The following is a 21,023-nucleotide window of genomic DNA, read 5'->3' as shown; positions in this document are numbered from 1 at the left end:
ATCTATCTATCTATCCCATATCTATCTATCTATCTATCTATCTATCTATCTATCTATCTATCCCATATCTATCTATCCCATATCTATCTATCTATCTATCTATCTATCTATCTATCTATCTATCTATCTATGTCTATCTATCTATCTATCTATCTATCTATCTATCTATCTATCTATCTATCCCATATCTATCTATTTATCTATCTATCTATCTATCTATCTATCTATCTGTCTATCTCATATCTATCTATCTATCTATCTATCTATCTCATATCTATCTATCTATCTCATATCTATCTATCCTTTTCTCACAGGTGAATATTGTTAAACATACAAAGTACTGAAGCCATTCTGCCTATTCTCCCTTGGCTTACAGATCTGTACCTTGGATTATAGTGCATGACCTGAGAGGATTATGGTGGATAGAAATTTGCCTTCCTGCAACGTCACTTCCTAGCAGTCAATCAGAAACTGAAATTTCGCACTTTAGACCTTTTTTGCCTCCAAATCTAATACAAAATTCATACAGAACGCTGGTGCATCACATAAACGTAATCACATACGAATACCGTGCCACAACTGCTGCAGTAGCTCTGTGTAGCGTGCTGACTGGAGGGGACTATGTGACAATTGCCAGGGGACATGTGCCTATTCATGGCATTGTGCCTGTGACGTCAGTCTCACCTCCAGTCGTAATGAATACATTGTGACTGCATGGTATCATGTGATACCAGCACATTGTTAAAGGGCACCGCTCATGGTGGCCACATGCAGCATCATTATGTGACTCCAATGCATGAAACATCACCGTCTCTAATGACACTCCATCAATTAACATGCCACTTATATCCTTGTATGTGTATTCTGTGTGGAGGATCATGAAACTTGCCTCTATGATCTGTGTCATCATCATTATCATGTGCCTATAGGCTCAGATATCACAACATAGTAGTTTGTATTCTGGGTCAATCGTTATAATCCCATTGTATAAGTATCACATGTATACATATTAATAGCTTTAAAAATGGAGGGGAATGCGGTAAATCTAGTTCAGCCTGTGGGGGATAGAATACACAATATATAAAAGATATGCCCAATGACTGACAGCACAAAGTCCAGGTACACTGCAATGAATAACTGAAGGGCAGCATCCATTCAATGACGATATCATTGGATGTAAATGTGTTGCTGTTCGCATAGAGCTGACACCAAGGCTTAGACATCTCACATGATCACTTGCCGCCTTATTGTCTTCGAGGGAACATAACTCTTTAGCAACCGGGAAGACTTAACAGATAAATATATAACACATTAGTCCTCATTTATGTTTGTAATAAGGTTAATTAAAATGGTCTAAACAAAAATGATCCAAGCCATTAGTCCCTATATCTACATAGACAGATCCAGGTCATCCAGGTACATAGATGCTGAGGATAAATGCATGGTGAGACAGGGTGTTACCTGGATCCTGGAGCAATGCAGCTAGTCCGACAGGGATGACCGGGTAGTACATCCAAAGGTAGATTCCTGTATCACAATCTGATCTGGATAGGGAGAGGAGTTAGAGCCAGCTGGCCAAGTGGATGTGCGTACTCTACTGAACAGACAAAGGATTGCATCAGACTTAAAGCATGTGTGCTGGGGGTGAGAAGCTGAAGATGAAGCATCCTGGCAGCTCGCATGTTAGAGCTCCCCATACTGGCAGCTACACTGAACGTAATTAGAGCCACTTTAAGGACCTGCTATTTTGCACAAGTCAAATAAAAAGTCTTCTGCATTTATTTTTTTTTAGATAGCTACCTGAATTGTGGACTTATTTTAGCTTTAGATATTTACATATAGTATACGAATATTACATGGCATATTAAGGGGATTTTCTGAAAATGGTAAAATAATAAATCCGGTAATATATAATGTACCTTACTTTTTTCACAGGCCCCCACTGCTCTTTATGCACCTGTCAGCAAGATGACGCACCATAATAAGGACTGAACACACAAGAAGGGCACAAAAATGGTAAATTAAGTGTTTTGGTTAATGTAATTATTTTATTGCCTTAAGCCTATGTAAAACCCTTGTTAAAATGGCCTTTTATACTAAAAACAGCCTCAAAAGCTCGCATATATAATTTTTCTGGTTAGCCAATAAAGATAGCACTTCTAGAATACTTTTGTCTTTTTTATACAAGAGTATTTAACGTCACATAGGGGGCTTGATGTGTTTCTGGAGAGGAAGGATATTATAGGCTATAAATCTAAAGTTATTTGTTAATCCGGGTATACAGGCAGGTAGGAACTATTAGGGGTTGATCCAGGGAACAGTCTGATTGCCATTAGGGAGTCGGGAAGGAATTTTTTCCACAAAAGGGCTAGTTGGCTTCTGATCTTGGGGTTTTTTTGCCTTCCTCTGGATCAACAAAGCAGGAGGCTAGACAGGCTGGACTAGATGGACATTGTTTTCATTCAGCCTTACGAACTATGTTACTATGTTACATAGAGTTTTCTGGCTAACATGGTGCCATGCTATTTCTTTGCCGTATATCATCAAACTAAGAGCAGGACCATCGTCTTAAGGTGCTTGAATCATGGGTTTGTAACTGACCTAGCCAACATTTGAGGATGTTCTCTGGGTACTTACAATACCTTCCACATTCAAAAACATAGTTGGCCTTCTATGAAGTTGGTCCTAATGTATCCTAATGACATATAATTATATACAACAGCTTAGCCTTAAAGTGGTACAGGTATTTTTTACTAATGAAAATATACCCAGTGAGGGAGATATACATAGCGTCTTCAAGCACTTACGAAAAGTATACGGACAGTATGTGATGTCATGGTAAGAAGTGGTGAGTCTGGAAATTTACATGCAACATAAGTTTGGCTGCTGTCACACCTGTCATAGAGCTAAAAAATAGATGTTTTTTTCTCATTGATTTCAATGGGGTTTCAGAAAAAATAAAATAATATACGAGAAGGCTTCCATTTGCTTCCATTCTCTTAGGTTTTAATTTTTTGGGAGGCAAAATAATGCTGCAGACTGTGTATTTTGCATTCAAACCAACAGTTATAGAAAGCCCTTAGCAACAAACAACCTGCTCCACTGGAATAGTTGGCATCCCCCTCACTTAAGAAGGACATTCCAGTGGGGCAATATTAAAGAGCAAGAAAAAACTGCTCAGACAAAGCATTCTTCTAAAGAGAATGCAATCAATTGTTCATGAGGTTTCACAGGAGGGACTATCTGAATAAATGTTTAAGGAAAGAATATAAAATAGCTAAAACTGAGCATCGTTCATGGTTACTTATGACCAGGAGTAACCCAGCAAAATGAAAAAAATGGTCTGCTGTATAGGAACCTACAATGGCTATACTTATCAGGTCGTTAATATCATTGGCCAATTTTAATATTAGAATCAGATCTTAAATAGGCCATTATCCACTACCCAAGCATTATGTACAGAAAAGGGTAGAAATCATCTTGTGCATAGTCTGTTTGTACTTTCTTTTGCCCTAAATGGACAACTACCCCAGTCGAAACATACTAGCTCTAATCCCTGTGGGATTTATCATGAATGCCTCTATATTTGTCAACCAGTGGACAGCAAAATTTATCAAATAAAGCAGAAAATAACAGGTCACAGCACAGGCATTATATATGGAGTAAGATGCCCCTCCCTAGGATATATATTGGTAAGATGGTCAGGTGCTTAAGAGGAGCATTTTCAAACACCTAAAGGCTCTATATGCATGAAAACGGGCACCCACATTGCATATGAATGGATATCATGGAGGCGATGGTACTCAACTAATATTCTGTGGCATTTGCCAGATAGAACTGGATCCCCAGAAGGGAGATCTGGAAAAAAATTGCCACATAAGGAGGCGCGCTGGATCTTCTGCCTTAGGAGTAAATTAGGGAATTTCTTATTCAGCATTCATTTGAAACCAGCCTTTGGAAATGCTATTCAGTCACTTCTATGAATTGTATAACTATTGATAAGGATTTTGCTTTGTTATATGGCACCCCCATAATCACCAACAGCTTTTCATGTGGCCGCTGTAGGGTACTGAGACCCTGTGACAGGAGGGCATAGTACATACTAGTATGCCTTAAGAGTCGCTCAGTATAAATGGACACATAGTCTATGAACTAGTAATGAAATGTAAATTTGGACTAGAAGGCATTCAAAATGATATATTACATTGTCCTAATTAAGGGGACCATATCTGTGGGAAACATCAGAATTATCCCACGCTAAGCTACATTGAAATGTTCTACACAAGTAACACTTGAGATTAGAAGATGCAGTATACTACAGAATACCCTCAGAAATTGCTATGTTGGGGTCTGTGCCAACTGTAGCGCCGTTGGTAAATAATGACATCATTTTTAGCTGTAGTTATATGTTGGAGGGTATGTATTGACATTTAGAAAAAAAAATATATGTATTAGTGCAACATGACTCTCATCTATGGATTCAACATCTTGAATATCCAATTGGTAACACACGGCTACTTAGATGGTGAACATAGTAGAATCCCTTGTCACAGCACTGACGTCACAAGAAATATTTTTAAAATATCTTGCTGTATTGCAGCCCTGAGGAAATCAGCAAGAGCTTTTATGTACTGAGTATGCACCACAAAATCAAGTGAAAAATATCAAAGTCCAAGGGATACACTGAGCATGCTCAGAAAGGCCAAACTGCTGATGTAATCATATCATCACACATCAGGATTGGCCGTATATGAGGGAGGCACTCTGTATTATTGGCTTAAAGGGGTTGTCTCGCGAAAGCAAGTGGGGTTAAGTACTTCTGTATGGCCATATTAATGCACTTTTGTAATATACATCGTGCATTAAATATGAGCCATACAGAAGTTATTCACTTACCTGCTCCGTTGCTGGCGTCCCTGTCTCCATGGCTCCGTCTAATTTCGGTGTCTTCTTGCTTTTTTAGACGCGCTTGCGCAGATGGGTCTTCTCCCTTCGGCTCGGCTTGGCAGCAGCGGCGTTTTGGCTCCGTCCCCTTGTACGCGTCATCGCGTAGCTCCGCCCCCGCCACATGTGCCGATTCCAGCATCCTGATTGGCTGGAATCGGCACATGTGACGGGGTGGAGCTACGCGATGACGCGTACAAGGGGCGGAGCCAAAACGCCGCAGTTGCCGAGACGAGCCGAAGGGAGAAGACCCATCTGCGCAAGCGCGTCTAAAAAAGCAAGAAGACACCGAAATTAGACGGAGCCATGGAGACGGGGACGCCAGCAACGGAGCAGGTAAGTGAATAACTTTTGTATGGCTCATATTTAATGCACGATGTGTATTACAAAGTGCATTAATATGGCCATACAGAAGTACTTAACCCCACTTGCTTTCGCGAGACAACCCCTTTAAGGACTTGCCCTGCATCGTTAGCTGCCTCTCCATTGGCTGCTCAGCATGCAGTGTCTCTCACTGGTCAAATAGGAGATTCCCTCCCTCATGTTATATAACAGCTGTCATTCACATGAGTGCACCTCTAGTGACCCCAGACCCCTGAGGACGCAACTACTCACTTTGTAATAACTATTCATTCATCTGATCGAGCACTGTGGTTATATAAATCATGGGAAATAATTCAAAAAAAGAAAGAAATTGAATAATAAGAAATGTATTATATTGGAATGTTAAGCCATCATGTTCACCTCAATGTATGGTACATTTATTTAATAAGTAATTATACAATATTATTATATATGACATAGGGAAAAATTACAGAATGCCTAGAACTAAAACAGGAAGGAACAAAAAGTTCTCCACAGATTATACATTGCATAACATCTATTGCTACACTCAGAATGAACTCTAAGCACTGCTGGTGACCTGCTAAAATACACTGAATGGCCACTTTATATGAATTTTCCGTGTATGGACACATAGCCCTAGAGTTAGTAAGTTTCCTGTGAATCAATTTCAGTGTGATTGCTCAATAGAATAGGAAAATCCAGGAATTTGAGTGACTATGAATGAGGCATGGTCATTGGTGCTAGATTAGCCGGGGACAGTATCTTAAAAAGTGCCAACCTTGAGGAGTTTTTGTCATGTTTGTGCTCCTGGAACCTGTAGTTCTCTGGGTTTCCAGGAGCACACTGCTGCAAGTGTGGTTGATTTGGTTGGCTGCCAGGCAATCACCATTGGTCTTGTGCACATATGTACCAGCCCCTCTTACTAGAGGGTGCTGGTCATTTTTGCCATTTATTCATTTATCTCTCAGAACTCTGGTGCTTGGAGTCATGCATGTTCTGTTTTGGTGTGAGTTGCATATATGAGCTTCTGGGTGGGATTCCCTTGTGTCTGTTTATTAATGTGTTTAGTGTTTGTTTACGGGTATTTAGACATTAGGTTTGAACAGTGTCTTGTTCAGTGTCTCTGGCAACTAAACCACAAAAGGGTACCCTGCCTACAAGCGGGATGATCGTCCCAATCGGGACGGCTCCATGCTGTAACCTAGGGGACCTAGATGGTAACAGACAGGCACACCGAACAAGGTAAATAACACAACAGGCATCTGCTCACCTACAGACACAGGGGAATACAACATAGAACATAAAACTCACCAGGTGTTTGCACACATAGAAACACAGATCAAGACATTGTTCATACCTAATGTCTGAATACAGACACTGAACTAGTAACTGTTCACACCAGTTTTCTTGTGTAATGGGCTCAAGAGTACACCGAGAGTGGTGTGAGCAAAGAAAAACATACAGCAAGAAAGGATCCTGTGCCTATAAACAAGTCATTGATGAAAGAGGTCAGAGGAGGATGTCAAGAATAGTTCTGATGAACAGTCATGCAAATTGCAAGCTGCCTGCAATGCTGGTGCTCCAACGACTCAAAGCACACAAGTCGTTGTACAAAAGAATGGTAAAAGAAGAAGTTAAAGTTTTGGAATGGTCCAGTCAAAATCCTGACATTAATCGTATAGAAATGTTGGGGAAAGACATGAAGTGAGCAGCTTACGGGAGGAAACCCACCAACATAACAGAGTTGAAGCTGTTTTATACAGAGGAATGGGCTAAAATTCCTCCAAGCCGATGTGCAGGACTAGTCAACAATTACTGGAAACATTTAGATGCAGAAAGCAAAGGTTCAAATACTTTTGCCACTTACAAATGTCATATTGGATCCTTTTCCCTAACCAATAAATTACCAAGCCTAATATTTTTGACTTTGTTTAATTTGGTGCACTTTCTTATTTTGTAATTTTTTTTTTAATTGAAGTTATTTTTAAAAATATTTAACAAAACAATGCAAATTTGAGAGGTAAGAATTTATTTTCAGAACACATATTCGCAAGCAAGCCATGATATTCAATCTGATAAGCATTTAAAAAAGGTGTTCATATAAAATAAATATGTATGTATACAAGAAAAAGAAAGGTAAGCCTTAAAAGTAAGGGAAAATTAAATAAAGTGTTCACCACTACTAAAAGAACAGTAAGTATACGAAGCAAGGGTTAAACAAGGTAAAATGATGCATTATGGTATCCCAGATACTTTTCCAGTGCAAGCAACATATCTCCATAAATGCAGTAATCTAATCAGTGTGGGTGATTATGAAAGATTCTTGGCAAGGTATTCTGTCCAAGGTGCCCAGGAAGAAAATGTGGAGGTTTTAGTAATACATCTATAAGTGTATAGCTCCTCCAAATGGTATGTAAGATTAATGGAATTGATAACTTCGCTAAGGGAAGGTGCATCCAAGGATTTCCTTTTTTTAACTATTGGCAATCCAGATGCAAGAAAGGTGTGGGAAATAATAACTGAATAAAAGGAAGAAGGTTATTTGCATGCAAAAAGCAAAGAGTCACCGTTGGGCCCGGAGCGACAAAATAATGTTTTACAGAATAGAAAAAATTAAAAATCTTGTTCTAAAAAGAACGAATGGCAGGATAGAACCACCACATGTGGAGGTAAGTGCCCTTGAGGCCATTTCACCACTGCGTCTGACAGTGTGGTGTAGCACATCTCATCATTGATGAGGTGTGCTAAATGCAAAAACATAACATCTGCTCAAAAATCACGGTGCTTTCCATGTCTGCTAAGCTCCATTGAAAACAATGGGAGCATTACACTGTGATTAGCGTGGTGCTCAGAGCGCCGCACTGATCCTAGGAAAAAGCACCTGTGTGAGAGCGCCCAAAGGGCGCTTTCATGTGACAGTTTTTGTGTTGAGTTTTTGGTGAGCCAAAACCAGGAGTGGAGAGAAAGTACAATGGAAAGATTTGCAGTTCTTCTGTATTTTGAACCCACTCCTGGTTTTGGCTTTTTTTTTCAGTCTTTTAGAGGAAAATTGCTGTTTCATATATTGCTCCCATAGTTGCATATATGAATACTTGTTTTGAGATGCAAAAAAAGGAAACATCATAAAAAACACATACCCTTAGATGCCCTGTTGGACAGGTAAAAAAAAGTATAGGCAGGCCTCGGAAAAAAAAGGCTTATGAACATTTAAATAATGTAGAGCGTGTTGAAATTGTAAAAAAGCAAAGAACAAAGCATTAGGTATCTGAAATAGTTTACATAGTGTAGAAAACTCTAATATACAACCCTTCTCATAGATATCAGCAATTTTCCTGATATTCCGAAGGTCTGAATTCAAAATCAGTAAGAATAGAGGATAGAAACATAGAGGGAGCACTGGGATCAAAACCATAGATGGAAAGGAGGGAGAGTAAGGAAATTTCTTGTGTAATGATAATGATATTGGTGGTATGACCAAGTAATAGGTCCAACCTCAATTCATATAGCCTCCCAGAAACCCCTAGGTTCTGAAAAAACATAAGTCAATTCTCGAGTAAGAAGAATGGGATGAAGATACAAAAGAATCATGTCTCTCAGAACCATAAAGACAGCGCCAAATATCATGTAGATATTCACTCTGTAAGAACTGAACAATAGGGGAGGGTAAAAAATTTGGAGGAGGTATCCAGAGATGGGTCCATGACAGAATCAAAATCTTAATAATCTTCCCCAATTGTCAAAGTACCCTTTTAGATCTTAGTAGTTTCTTTCAGAACTTGTGTAAAAAATCTATTTTGTTGTTTATGTGGAAAATATACATTTAGTAAATGGGTTTAATTGAATGGGCTGTTTATACACTTAATATTCAGGGAAGAAATAGTGATGAGCATGGATTATAAGTAGAGATGAGCGAGTATACTTGCTAAGGCACATTACTCAAGCGAGTAGTGCCTTAGCCGAGCATCTCCCTGCTCGTCTCTAAAGATTCGGGGACCGGCGCGGGTGACAGGTGAGTTGCGTCGGGAGCGGGCGGGAGAGAGGGAGAGAGAGATCTCCCCTCCGTTCCTCCCCGCTCTCCCCCGCCACTCCCCGAATCTTTAGAGACGGGCGGGGAGATACTCGGCTAAGGCACTACTCACTCGAGTAATGTGCCTTAGCGAGTATACTCGCTCATCTCTATTTATAAGTTAAAAAGGGTGTTGCACTGCCTTCATGATGAACAGAGAGTGGTGGATATATATCATATGAAAAAGACCTCTCATTAATAAAACAGGAACAAAGATAACAAAGCAATAAATGAGAGAACTGAAGAGCAGTAGAATAGTGTTCACCTAGGGCACACTGTACAATAGGTGAATAGTAATTTGGGGGTATTAACATATTTCAAAATCATGACTAGCTCTATAATGCAAATAAGTATGAAGAATAAGTAAACAAGCAATTTGATGAGAAAAAAAATCAGTAGTGACATACGGTACTACTCTTAAAGTACTTATTATTTTAAGAATAACGACCATTCTTACTAACAGACAACCATTCTTCTATGATCTGAGATGGGGACTTGTTTGTTGAAGTAAATGTGATTTGTTCAGCAAGAATGTGTACGTCCCATTTCTTAAAACATGACAGGCCATCTGTTACCAATGTCGCTACATGAGATGCTCAATTTCTCGAGATAATGAAGAGAGCAGAAGTAACTGGGGTGAATTGTCTGTGAAGTTGTAGAGTTGCTGGAGAGAGATCTGGAAACATTAATGCAGCTGCATATGGGGCTGGTATAAATTTTCTTCCCCTACCCTCATTTAGAAGCTTCTCCTTAATCTGATAAAAAATGGATATGAGCCAGAACATCTCTTGATGCAGCCTCTGAGACATAAAGAGCTTTAGGGATCCTATGTGCTCTGTCGATGGTGTATTCCAGTAGAGATAAAGATGAAAGCAATGTATGAAAGACTGGGGTAGATAATAAGGGAAGTCAGCAGGGAAAATCGATTTTGGAATTCCCCGGATTTGACGTTGTTTCTTCGTGACTAGAGATGAGCGAATGTACTCGTCCGAGCTTGATACTCGTTCGAGTATTAGCGTGTTCGAGATGCTCGTTACTACAGGCGAGCACCACGCGATGTTCAAGTTACTTTAACTTTCATCTCTGAGACGTTAGCGCGCTTTTCTGGCCAATAGAAAGACAGGGAAGGCATTACAACTTCCCCCTGTGACGTTCAAGCCCTATACCACCCCCCTGCAGTGAGTGGCTGGCGAGATCAGGTGTCACCCGAGTATAAAAATCGGCCCCTCCCGCGGCTCGCCACAGATTTATTCTGACATAGAGGAGGGAAAGTGCTGTTGGTGCCGGAGCTGCTATAGGGAGAGTGTTAGGAGTATTTTAGGCTTCAAGAACCCCAACGGTCCTTCTTAGGGCCACATCTAACCGTGTGCAGTAGTGTGGAGGCTGCTTTTTGCAGTGTTGCACATTTATTTTTTTTTGTATATCGGCCGTGCAGAGCATTGCGCCCTGCAGTAATTATACATACTCCAGGGCCAGTAGTGGTGGTGAGGCAGGGACAGAAGACATATATTTATTGAATATAGGCAGTGGGCCTTTCCAAAAACATTTGGAAAAAAATCTATTTGGGCTGCCTGTGACTGTCCTCAGTGTACTGGGTCTGTGCTGGGTGTAGTTGTCCTCCTAATTCATATGCAGCCAGCTAAGTGTTACAGCAGGCTTGCGCAAAATTATTTCCTGGCTCTGTGTTGGCTGTTACATCACCGCTGTATTCCTGTCCACAGTGCAACAGTCTGCAGTTATTTTACATACTCCAGGGCCAGTAGTGGTGAGGCAGGGACAGAAGACATATATTTATTGAATATAGGCAGTGGGCCTTTCCAAAAACATTTGGGAAAAAAAATCTATTTGGGTTGCCTGTGACTGTCCTCAGTGTACTGGGTCTGTGCTGGGTGTAGTTGTCCTCCTAATTCATACTGTTACCATACAGTGCGGCATGGGGTCCCGCGGTCGGCGCGCGTCGCTCCGGCGTCGGCTCCAGCAGCCTGGAGCCCTGTGTCGAGGTCATCCCAGCAGCTTGGGTTGGCCAGTGGGCGGCGGCGTGGGCGTGCCCGCCCGTAGGGTGCCGCCCGCACTCCTCTGTGCTTCTTATACAGCAGTGGGTGGAGTTGCCTCCTCCCACTCTCCGCCCCTGGGCGGAACCTTGTGGTTAAAAGACTGGCAGTGAACTGAGCTCATTGCCAGTTATTGGTTCTGCATGCACCTAGCCAGTCTGTCTGTGGCTCCCCTCAGTCAGTCCCTAGTTGTCGGTCAGCTCCCTCTGGTCCCCTATCACTCTGTCTGTTTGTGTTGGTTCTGTTTGCCTCTAACCTGGTCTGGCCCAGTCAGCACTAGTTGCTATCTTGCACCCTGCCAGTTTGCCTGTGAGCTCCATCTCCAGCCTTGTCAGTTTTGTTGGTCGGATTCATCTGCCTCCTCTGTCGGCACTCTGTCCCCTCCATTAGGTAGTTTCCTGCTTGTCAGCCGCCAGGTCCCCAGCCAGAGCAGGGACCGCCGTCCAGTTGTCCGCCTGGGGTTAGCCAGGGCCGAGGCAAGTAGGCAGGGACAGTGGGGTGCGGGAAGATCAGGGCATCCCACTTGGCACTCGGGGGGCAGAGTGCCGTAACACATACGCAGCCAGCTAAGTGTTACAGCAGGCTTGCGCAAAATTATTTCCTGGCTCTGTGTTGGCTGTTACATCACCGCTGTATTCCAGTCCACAGTGCAACAGTCTGCAGTTATTTTACATACTCCAGGGCCAGTAGTGGTGAGGCAGGGACAGAAGACATATATTTATTGAATATAGGCAGTGGGCCTTTCCAAAAACATTTGGGAAAAAAAATCTATTTGGGCTGCCTGTGACTGTCCTCAGTGTACTGGGTCTGTGCTGGGTGTAGTTGTCCTCCTAATTCATACGCAGCCAGCTAAGTGTTACAGCAGGCTTGCGCAAAATTATTTCCTGGCGTTCCGTAAGCGAAGTCAGCCTCCAACCACAGGCCAATAAGCGGCACATTTAATTACAGCGTTCTGTTTCTGCACTACTGGTAATACACCATGCTGAGGGGTAGGGGTAGGCCTAGAGGACGTGGACGCGGGCGAGGACGCGGAGGCCCAAGTCAGGGTGTGGGCACAGGCCGAGCTCCTGATCCAGGTGTATCGCAGCCGACTGCTGCGGGATTAGGAGAGAGGCACGTTTCTGGCGTCCCCACATTCATCTCACAATTAATGGGTCCACACGGTAGACCCTTATTAGAAAATGAGCAGTGTGAGCAGGTCCTGTCGTGGATGGCAGAAAGTGCATCTAGCAATCTATCGAACACCCAGAGTTCTGCGCCGTCCACTGCTGCAACTCTGAATCCTCTGGCTGCTGCTCCTCCTTCCTCCCAGCCTCCTCACTCCATTACAATGACACATTCTGAGGAGCAGGCAGACTCCCAGGAACTGTTCCCGGGCCCCTGCCCAGAATGGGCAGCAAGGGTTCCATATCCTCTCCCACTGGAGGAGTTTGTCGTGACCGATGCCCAACCTTTGGAAAGTTCCCGGGGTCCGGGGGATGAGGCTGGGGACTTCCAGCAACTGTCTCAAGAGCTTTCAGTAGGTGAGGAGGACGATGACGATGAGACACAGTTGTCTATCAGTGAGGTAGTAGTAAGGGCAGTAAGTCCGAGGGAGGAGCGCACAGAGGATTCGGAGGAAGAGCAGCAGGACGATGAGGTGACTGACCCCACCTGGTTTGCTACGCCTACTGAGGACAGGTCTTCAGAGGGGGAGGCAAGGGTAGCAGCAGGGCAGGTTGCAAGAGGCAGTGCGGTGTCCAGGGGTAGAGGCAGGGCCAGACTGAATAATCCACCAACTGTTTCCCAAAGCGCCCCCTCGCGCCATGCCACCCTAAGAGTGCAGACGACCGACGAACAGTGGTGTGCAACCTGTGTCGCGCCAAGATCAGCCGGGGAGCCACCACCACCAGCCTCACCACCACCAGCATGCGCAGACATATGATGGCCAAGCACCCCACAAGGTGGGACGAAGGCCGTTCACCGCCTCCGGTTTGCACCGCTGCCTCTCCCCCTGTGCCCCAACCTGCCACTGAGATCCAACCCCCCTCTCAGGACACAGGCACTACCGTCTCCTGGCCTGCACCCACACCCTCACCTCCGCTGTCCTCGGCCCCATCCACCAATGTCTGTCAGCGCACCGTCCAGCCGTCGCTAGCGCAAGTGTTGAAGCGCAAGCGCAAGTATGCCGCCACGCACCCGCACGCTCAAGCGTTAAACGTGCACATAGCCAAATTTATCAGCCTGGAGATGCTGCCGTATAGGGTTGTGGAAACGGAGGCTTTCAAAAGTATGATGGCGGCGGCTGCCCCGCGCTACTCAGTTCCCAGTCGCCACTACTTTTCCCGATGTGCCGTCCCAGCCCTGCACGACCACGTCTCCCGCAACATTGTACGCGCCCTCACCAACGCGGTTACTGCCAAGGTCCACTTAACAACAGACACGTGGACAAGCACAGGCGGGCAGGGCCACTATATCTCCCTGACGGCAGATTGGGTGAATTTAGTGGAGGCTGGGACAGAGTCAGAGCCTGGGACCGCTCACGTCCTACCCACCCCCAGAATTGCGGGCCCCAGCTCGGGGGTGGTATCTGCGGCGGTGTATGCTTCCTCCACTAAACCACCCTCCTCCTCCTCCGCAACCTCTGTCTCGCAATCAAGATGTGTCAGCAGCAGCACGTCGCCAGCAGTCGGTGTCGCGCGGCGTGGCAGCACAGCGGTGGGCAAGAGTCAGCAGGCCGTGCTGAAACTACTCAGCTTAGGAGATAAGAGGCACACGGCCCACGAACTGCTGCAGGGTCTGACAGAGCAGACCGACCGCTGGCTTGCGCCGCTGAGCCTCCAACCGGGCATGGTCGTGTGTGACAACGGCCGTAACCTGGTGGCGGCTCTGCAGCTTGGCAGCCTCACGCACGTGCCATGCCTGGCCCACGTCTTTAATTTGGTGGTTCAGCGCTTTCTGAAAAGCTACCCACGCTTGTCAGACCTGCTCGGAAAGGTGCACCGGCCCTGCGCACATTTCCGCAAGTCCCACACGGACGCTGCCACCCTGAGCACCCTGGGTCGTGCTGGGGGGGGGGGGGTTGGGCAGCATGTAACCCAGGAGAAGTGGCAGCGGAGTGTCATGCAGGCAGTTATTGTGCTTTGTTGGAGGTAGTGTGGTGCTTAGCTAAGGTATGCATTGCTAATGAGGGCTTTTCAGAAGTAAAAGTTGTTGGGGGGGCCACTCTTGCCACTATTGTGGCTTAATAGTGGGACCTGGGAACTTGAGATGCAGCCCAACATGTAGCCCCTCGCCTGCCCTATCCGTTGCTGTGTCGTTCCCATCACTTTCTTGAATTGCCCCGATTTTCACAAATGGAAACCTTAGCGAGCATCGGCGATATACAAAAATGCTCGAGTCGCCCATTGACTTCAATGGGGTTCGTTACTCGAAACGAAGCCTCGAGCATCGCAATAATTTCGTCCCGAGTAACGAGCACCCGAACATTTTGGTGCTCGCTCATCTCTATTCGTGACTTTTCCTCATGATCTATGACCTGGTCATGTAAATGAGAGACATCTTCTTCCAGAGTATTATGTGTGTCTACCAGCTCGTTCTCTGCAGTTAAGAATTCACCCGTCTTTTGTTCAAAGTGGGCTGAGCATGTGGCATATTTTGTATATCCCAGGATATCCTTTTGGAGGGACAGGAGTAGCTCCTTCAGTGTGTTGGTGTTAAGGGATTATCTGTACTTAACAGTAGTAGTGATGATGAAAATGTATCCGTTCAGCCGTTGACGACTTTCGGTCACCTTGTGCACTAGCATACGCCATGCTTCCCTGTCTTTGGCCGCTTCCTTCAGATTTTCCACAGTCATGTTCATGTCAACCTTGATTGTATCTAGCCATTGTGGTCTTTTGCATCTTCTTCTTCTGGACCCACTGACTGTGCTGAGCATTAATATTGTTTCCAGAGAATTGGCTCGTATGATATGACAAAAGTATTTTGATTTCTAGTGATACTTTTGGTCTGATCGCCTATGGGATCCTTTTTTTAGAGGAAGGTTTTTTGGACTAGTTGAGGCCATCAGAGAGTCAGGGACACTTCTTTTGTTTACTTATTTAGTTAAATCACATCGGACTCAATATTGTGGTCATTCGAATCCGTGTCTCCATTGGGCCTGTGAAGACCAGGAGGAGAAAAAAAAATCTGTGAGTTATCTAGAGGCTGTGGATTTGGCCTTCTTATACTTAGAGTGGTCAAAATGTTCAGATCCAATAAGTGAAGAATATGGTTGTGTTATCACCTGAAAATCCAATGTCAGGCTAATGGGGAGAGCAGTCCTTTTACATTTCTCCTTCTTCTCTATAACCTGTGAGGTCTAGAACTCAGGATACTGAAGCCGCAGTCTGTCCAGGACCATTTTATTTAGGTGTTAGTGTGCCCTCCTTTCTTATTCCCATTCAGCACTGTCTGCCACACGGTCTATAATTTACTGCAAAGTCCACATGTGCCTGCGCGGGGTATACAGCCCCTAGACTTGCGGCAACATCCGGTGGCGTGGTCTATGGCGAATATACGTCCCCGCTAATGCAGAGATAATGTTCGCCAGGTGGTTTCTCCCACCTGGTCCGGAAAGCACCAGGAGCCCCCTCTGGTATCCAACAGTTATGTGCCACCATGATTTTTTTGGCGGTCTGTGCCACCGGAACTTCCAGAGCTTAGGCCTCCAGGCTGCATCAGGCTCGACCCCCATCTGCTGGTCCAAGCACCCAGATTAGTAAGTTTATAGCGAGTATACTATACAACAACCTTGGCACATGTCACAAAGCCTGTCTAGATCTTTCTGACATAGAAGTCAATGTGTTCTCTCCTGTCCATTGTTTCTATGACCCATGGGGCTACTGTAAAGCATATCTTTAAATGCTGTTAACTGCAGCTCAGGCGAGATGGCTTCACCCCCCCCCCCCCCATTCCCCTTCACCCATAGTCATGTACAGACAATAAATAAAAAATCTATAATCAGCATAAGAACAGATTAGAAGAATAGAATATATCTCACTCACTACCTGGTTGTAATTATTAAAGTATAGCTGATACATTCCCTTTAAGATTGGTGCATTGTTTTGACAGATTGGCATTCTGTCATGAATTTTCCTACTAAAATCAATAGATTGTGTCGACTTGGAAATTGAGCAATACCTGTTTTTGCAACTCAATAATAAATCATTGAATTTATTCTAAAAGAGAAAGAAAGGTCTGACTCAGAATCACAGAATTCATACATTTTTTTCTTACATGGCTTCCAGGTTTTTCTGTGGATAATTGCACCAAAGTAAAAAAAAATACATCTTTGTTATAAAAGCCTTTGTTATTTATTGGCAGCCAAAGACCTGTATTGTTTTAGAACAACCAGTGGCATGATTCATGCAATCCATTTACAATAGTTCTCAAGAAGCCATTTACCATTCTGTAAGAACAGTTTTGTAGCTCAATTTTTATACTAGTCGTGGTATCAGACAAGTGATGATTTCTAGCTTTCATTTTCCACAAAGAAAATACAAGTTTTCATCATTTTGATAGAGACAAAGGTTTTAAACACATACTTTATTGTATTAATATAAAATTGTTTTTCATTATTTACATTACTGGAAGCATATTCTGCAGCTCCAAAATTATATTCACATATCTTCCTCAAGGAAGTCACTTTAAAGGGGTTCTGTCATAAAAGAAATTCTATACTCACCTATTCCTCCCTCATCAGTCACCTCACCTCCAGCTAGCTGATTCTTCTGCTTCCTGTTACAAAGAGTCCATTTACAGGCATTCTTCTTCCTGCCCAGTAATGTGTGCTGCGTCACTAGAGATGTAGAATTCACAGTCTAGCAGGGAGTGCTGAGCTATTGCAGAGACTGCGCATGTGGGAAGGAGTCTGCCTGGGGAGGGATAGGTGATTATAGAATTTTTTTTCTTAATGACAAAACCCCTTTAAGGCCTTGTTTACAAATTAGTCATCAAGTGTAATAGAAGTTTGTTTAAGGGTGCTTTTAGATTAGAGGAATATTTCTGCAAAACGCACTGAAAAATGCAACTTAATCTTAAGCTGCAGAATTCCGTTCCAATACCTGAATGTCTATATGCAGATTTTGGTGCAAACGTTTCCTCATCTCTCAGTAAGTCTTGGGCTCAGCGTCTGAAAGCATCATAAAGGGGTTTTCTGACACTAAAAGAAAAAGTACAGCTGACAGATACTATTGAAAATACAAAAGAAGGCATATTCACTTTTATAGTGGCCTCTTCACTCCAGTGCTGCTGGTCTGATCCTGAAAGTCACTGCGGTGGTCACATGCTATTAATCGTTCACATTTCCACATGACATCAATGGGCATCTGTGCAAAAATGTCACCTGACCGTTGAGGCCAGTGATTAGCTGAGCAATCACATGAAAGATGAACGGCACATAACCATGGCAATCATTTTTTAGAATTGGACGAGCGGAGATTGAAGCGGCGAAGAGTTAAAATATACCTGTGCGTTCAGCTAAATTTTCAGAATAAGCTGCCATGTGTGTACATGAGGTATGACACTATATCTGGCCATTAGGTGACTTTATCACCAGTTTTCCCTCTGCTGCCTGTATCTCTGATTCTTAGTTCTCTCTGAGCTGGTTATAGGAGTCTGATGTTATGCTGTGTGTTATACACTGCACATGGAGAAAATAGCATTTCTTCTTATCTAACTCTCTATAGCACACACAGGGACATAATATGTCCATGGAGAACCATGGGGCAGAGTCACTTAAATGCATTTGCAGTACTGTCTATCAAGGTGGAATTACTCAAAAATGTTTCTTTTGATGAAGCAGTAACAGAGTTTGCCTATAAAAGAACTGCAAATTTCTGAATTAGGCATTTCTGATCTGATTTTGACCTGCTTAATTTGTTGTTGTTTTGTTGCAGGACTGGGAACACTTTTCCTCTTCCCTCTATTCAGTGGCACCCAGGTAGTAGCGATTGGTCTGCCCCTCCATGTAGTCCCACCTCTAGGCCGTTATGATCATGTGATGTGCTGCAGGCCTGGAGGCATTGGAATGTTCTCAGTGGACCAGACATTTAGCTCTGTCTCCCATCTCTCTGATATGAACTCATCAGCACCCAACCAGTCCAGCTGCCGCAGGCCACGGCCTTTCACCTGGGGACTTAAGAAGACAACTTGGGCTTATAATTTTGCTGACTCTACTTAGAAAAATGGTCTGGAAATAGCTATAAAAGTAGTGCCACTGCATAGAGCCCATATATATATATATATATATATATATATATATATATATATATATATTTATACTGTGAGACAGTGACTGGCAAAGTGCTGGAGGGCAGATATATTTCGCCTAGGATGCTCTCATATGAGGCTTTAGGGAGCACCTGGGCAGATACGTGCTACCGAGCAGCCTGGGCTCGGTGGAGGATGCCAGCATTTGTGTGTCAGTAACACTAAGTTACTGACACGTTGTAGTGTGTAAGTGGCTCCAAGCCTCATAGTCCGGGCCGGCTTTTCCTGGAGTGGTCAAAGCGAAGGGTGGGATGGCCACTCCCATGTACCAGGTGAGGCTGGTAACAGGCCTCATAAAAACCTGGGCCTCTGCAGGTCTTGTGGAGATGTTGGCTGAGAGAGCCAGAGAGCCGGCTTAGTGGGGCTAGGAGCCCGGCTAGCCCAGCGTGTGTGGCTTAGAAGGCCAGAGGTGGACAGGGAGACGCCCCTAACCTCCACACCTAGCAGAGGTGGTGAGACCTCTGCAGGTCTGAGGACTGGATTGGTTGTGCGCAGCAAGCCGTATTTGCAAAGTGAGTAGTCAGGACTGACTTATGTATAGTGAGTGCTCAGATGAGCAGGTGTTCCTTTCTGTTTTATTTTATTTATGCTGCAATAAACCCAGGCGAAGCCTGGACTAAAGAACTTTGTTGCCTAGTGTCACTGTCTCTGACCGTGTACGCCCCGGCCGCTACCTTATCCTGACGCTAATCCCTCACATATGGTGTTTGGATGCGGGCAACGGTCTTAAAGAGACATACACCAGTTAATGAACATTTTGCTGCAGCAAGTGGAGAACCGTTGCTAACGGCAACCACCAGGAAAGAATTGTCTGAGGGTGCCGTAACCCCATGTCCTGGGTGGAAGCTGCAACGGCGCAGCAATCAGACATGGCCAGTATGGAGGAATTGCTGAAGCAATGGATACAAGAGACGGTGCAGCAACAGGAGGCCATGGCTCAGCAGCAGAAAGCCATGGCTCAGCAGCAGAAAGCCCATGGAGAGGCTATGCGGGTGCAGCTGGAGTAAAGGCAACTCCTAAAGAAGCAGTTGGCTGTACTGACAGAGTCAGTCAAAACTACAGAGTATGCGCACCTCATACGAGAGACTGAAACTGATCAAAGGGCTTTGTTGGGAGAACAAGCCCATAAGTGTGAACAAGGTTGTAAAAAGTTGAAGACACAGTCAGCAATAGAGATGAGCGAGCGTACTCGGAAAAGCACTACTCGCTCGAGTAATTTGCTTTATCCGAGTATCGCTGTGCTCGTCCCTGAAGATTCGGGTGCCGGCACGGAGCGGGGAGCTGCAGGGGAGAGCGGGGAGGAACGGAGGGGAGAGCTTTCTCTCCCTCTCTCCCGCCCGCTCTCCCCTGCTCCCCGCTGCGACTCACCTGTCAGCCGCAGCGGCACCCGAATCTTCAGGGACGAGCACAGCGATACTCGGATAAAGCAAATTACTCGAGCGAGTAGTGCTTTTCCGAGTACGCTCGCTCATCTCTAGTCAGCAAAAAGGAATATTCAATGGGAAGTGCAACTAAAACAGCTCAAAGAAAAGCTGGAGATGGAGAAAGCTGCCTGCAGCAAAGCAGAAAAGCAAGCAGAGGTATTGAGAGGAATACTGGACTTCAAGACAGCAAGAGAACACTTGGTTAAAATTCAGGAGGAATTTGCACCAATGCAAGCGTATATAAAGTTTTTGGAAGAAGCATGTCAAACGGCTAAAGTGCAAAGTGAGTAGTCAGGACCGACTTATGTATTGTGAGTGCTCAGACGAGCAGGTGTTCCTTTCTGTTTTATTTTACTTATGCTGCAATAAACCAAGGCGAAGCCTGGACTAAAGAACTTTGTTGCCTGGTGTCATTGTCTCTGGCCGTGGACGCTCCAGCCGCTACCTTATCCTGACGCTAATCCCTCACATAAAATATATATATATATACATACATCATGTGTCTCTGGCTCCAAGCTATATAAACAGTAAGGCAGCCAATTATACAGATGAGCATTGACCACATTGAGGTATTTTTTTCACATGGCATGGGAAAGAACGCAATGCCTGGCATTGGTTTTTCATAGCTTATTTATTATTATTTTTTTTAAATCGCACTCACCATGTAGTATAAATAATATGTTACCTGGATTTTTGGGGTAAATACGATTACAGCAATACCATTTTTATGCATTTTAATTTTTACTAGTTTAAGCTTTTTTGCTTTTTTGCAGTTACCATGCATTCTTCGTTCATCGCTGACTTTAAGCCAGCATAAAATCCGTTGTCCCTGATAGCAGGGACTTCATGCTATGATTCTCTATGGGAGCGCTGATAACATTGTTTCAGCTGCTGTCCCAC

General features: G+C 44.2%; 1 protein-coding gene across 1 annotated transcript in view; it reads right to left on the bottom strand.

Moving 5' to 3' along the window:
- The window catches only part of SLC38A1 (solute carrier family 38 member 1), a 74,373-nt gene extending 72,797 nt beyond the window's left edge, over positions 1-1,576 (bottom strand). The window contains exon 1 of the mRNA XM_066589880.1: positions 1,462-1,576. The gene's annotated coding sequence lies outside the window, so the exon portion shown is untranslated. The remainder of the gene's footprint in view (positions 1-1,461) is intronic.
- Between the last annotated feature and the right edge of the window lie 19,447 nt (positions 1,577-21,023).

This window comes from Eleutherodactylus coqui, chromosome 2 (genome assembly GCF_035609145.1).
Source record: "Eleutherodactylus coqui strain aEleCoq1 chromosome 2, aEleCoq1.hap1, whole genome shotgun sequence".
In the NCBI taxonomy this organism is placed as follows: domain Eukaryota; kingdom Metazoa; phylum Chordata; class Amphibia; order Anura; family Eleutherodactylidae; genus Eleutherodactylus; species Eleutherodactylus coqui.
This window is presented reverse-complemented; position numbering and strand designations above follow the sequence as displayed.